Raw genomic sequence first — 3,077 nt, forward strand, 5'->3', positions numbered from 1 at the left:
TATTATACAAACCTTACTATTTCTAAAAATAGATTTAAGACGTCCAAATATTTAAGCTTAAAGTACAACTGAACACACAAGAAAAATATAATAATAAAAGTTTAAGACGTTTAGTTTAAATATTTAAGCATTAAATACAATTAATCAATGCATAGCATCCTTAATTCTCGTGACTTTTTTACCGACCCCATATCTCGCTTATTTAATTTTTTATTTCTCTTTTTATCTTGATCTTTGACCTGGCCTTTTTCGTTTGAATTTAAAACACACCAAACATCGGAGTATGGTTACGATCTTTGAATTCCAAAATTTCAAAAACTGAATATAATCACTCTCCAAACAACTTCCACTGGAATTCTAACGCCTCCCATCATCGCCAACCCCCTCCTCGTCGACCACTCTCACTGCTTCCATGGCCCCAGCTTACCATCTATCGTCAACACCATCCACAGTTACCACCAGCTCATTCCCATTGCACATCGCCTTCCAAAAACCCTAAACTCTCCCCTCCCCACCATACGCCACCACGGTCGCACACCTCTGTCTCCAGGAACCATAAAACCCTTGGATTTCAACTTCTTCGCCGTTGGCACCACATACGCACCACCAAAAACCAATCACAGAAAAGTAATATTTATTCATCTCCTCTCTCTCTCTCTCTGTACAAAATCTTGTCTATCTATACCATCTTTCTGATTGTGTTTATATGATCTGGTTTCCAGGGCATATAACGAATGTGGTTGAAACAAACATTAAAGGGACTGATAATTTACAGAAACGTTGCCACCACCAACTAACACTACTCTCCTCTCTTCCTCACTTTCTCTAAAAATCCCTAAACCACGTTCATATGTACACTCACCACCATTCTCTTTCTTTTGTCTTTGATTGGACTCTTGCCATGTCTCCTTGCTTCTAATTTTCTTTCTCAAATCATAATTTATGTTTTTTTGTTACTTAAAATCTTAGGATCCAAATGGATTTGACCTAGATTCTCTTTGATTCCAGGTAAAGTTTCTGACCTATCTTCTCATTTATTTTAAACCCAAATGGAGTTTTTAGAGCTTCTTATTTGTTCCTAATTTGCAGGTTTTTACTGGATCACAAAGGGCAATTGAGGTAATTTTCCGCGGTAAGAAGTATTTTGAGTAGTACTTTATGCAGGGGTGTATATGTATAATCATGGGTTTGGTGGTTTTTTTTGGTTGAGGATTAAGTTGCGATGAATGAAAAATGTGGGCTTGAATTCCTCATAAAAAGAACTGGGCTTTGATGTTCAACTTAGGTAAGAAAGCCATGGACGTTTGATCTTTTTTCTTTAAACCAAAAGATTCAAAATTTGAAATCGCTTTCCACATCTCATTCTTTATCCAATTTATTTATTTATTTATTTATTGCAGATTTTGAATTTCACTCGAATCTCATTCCATAATTTCAGTGTTTTCATGGGAGAGAGCCACCATGAGGGTGAAGAAGGCTTCTATAACATAGATCGATGGTCAATCTGGCAGGTTTAAACGTTTGACTTATTTTCCTTGAAGTTTCATCGCCCTCTTTATCATGTTTCATGTACACTGGAACGCCAATGATCCTCTCTCCTTCGCTTCACAAAATATGTTTTTTTTTTAGTTTTCTCATAGTAAAAGTCTGATATACCCTTATCGAAATTATATTAGAATTTTTATTTTAAAGTTAATTTCGTTCAGCTATTGCACCTGCTTGGACTCCATTTTTGAAATTGGTGTTTGGCATTCATGCTGAGTGTCCAAAAGTTGAGGTTCTTCTAGGCTTCTAGCAACATGTTTATCGGACCATAACTTCTATTTTCTTTATCTTTTTTTTCTAATTTTTGTTTTTATTAATGATATGTAAATTTAACCAGGTTCATGAGGCGAAATTGTAAAATCTAAGTTAGAAATGGAGATTGTGATTATGGTTCATTGGACAAAACTGTGAATTACAACAGGATCAACCGAATGTGATGACTTTTGGTTTTGTTCAAATGTACGTTAGAAATAGAGATATTATTATTTCTTTCTTCTAGGATGTCTAAGTTTTTCATATAAGCTTAAATTTATGCACTGTGGCTTTGGTTTTTTTTATCATGTCATACATGACATATATATTCTTTTTAGGGTCATTGATTTTAAAAAATTAGCTACATTTCTGATTTTTAACATGCTATCATGGCTTCATGAAGAGAATCTATGATTTTGAAGTTGCTTTACCACTAACTATTGGTAGTTGTTTATCTAATCTAAAAATGGTTCATGTTTCTAACTGTCACACCCCCAAACCAAGGATGGCGGAAATGTCCGGGGGTGGAGGACTTCATGTATAGTATCATAACAACAATTGTAATAGTAATTCAAGCAAACACAACCAACATATATATAATTGAAAAAGTTACATCATTGTATGAATTACATGTTTACGAATCAATTACAATATGTTGACAAAATATGAAATAGTAGACGCCTTAGCGTCCCATCCTCAAAAGCACTTGGTTACCTGTTTAATGATTTCCTGAGAATACAAGTTGTTTGAAAAAGTGTCAACACAAAGGTTGGTGAGTTCATAAGCTTTTGTTTGGTATTATTAAAAGCCTTTCGTTTGTAAAAGTAGTATTTGTTTTAGAAAAATCCAATATTTTCCTTAAAATGTATATGTAGTCTTAAATCCAAAGACCGAAATGTATAAGTAACTTTTCTTACTTATAATAAATAATGTAAGTTTAAATCGACATAAACTCGTTTAATTTTAATGAAGTTCCCGTAAATTCCAATATTCATTAATACTTTATGTGAGTTTATTAAAGCCTTTTCTTGTAAAAGTAGTGTTCGTTCCAGAAAATCTAATATTTTCCTTAATGTGTAAATGTAGTCTTAAAACCCAAAGACCGAAATGTACAAGTAGTGTTCGTTCCTTATAGTAAAACAATGCAAGTTTAAATCGACATAAACTCGTTTGATTTTAGTGAAATCCCCGTAAATTCTATGTTTGTTTATATTTAATGTGAGTTTATGAAAGCCTTTTCTTGTAAAAGTAGTGTTCGTTCCAGAAAATTCAGTATTTTC

The 3,077-nt window shown here is 33.2% G+C and overlaps 1 long non-coding RNA gene across 2 annotated transcripts; it reads left to right on the top strand.

The window, feature by feature from the left end:
- The first annotated feature begins 318 nt into the window (after positions 1–318).
- On the top strand, positions 319–1,705 carry LOC145121200 (uncharacterized). Of its 2 annotated transcripts, none has more exons than XR_013714541.1 (4): positions 319–627; positions 723–1,008; positions 1,090–1,285; positions 1,401–1,705. It is a non-coding gene; the product is annotated as an uncharacterized LOC145121200 (long non-coding RNA). The 2 variants fall into 2 exon arrangements; XR_013714540.1 differs by having other exon boundaries at positions 1,439–1,705.
- Positions 1,706–3,077: the final 1,372 nt, after the last annotated feature.

Source organism: Lactuca virosa, chromosome 6 (assembly GCF_052849685.1).
Source record: "Lactuca virosa cultivar CGN04683 chromosome 6, Lactuca_virosa_CGN04683_v6, whole genome shotgun sequence".
Taxonomy (NCBI): Eukaryota; Viridiplantae; Streptophyta; class Magnoliopsida; order Asterales; family Asteraceae; genus Lactuca; species Lactuca virosa.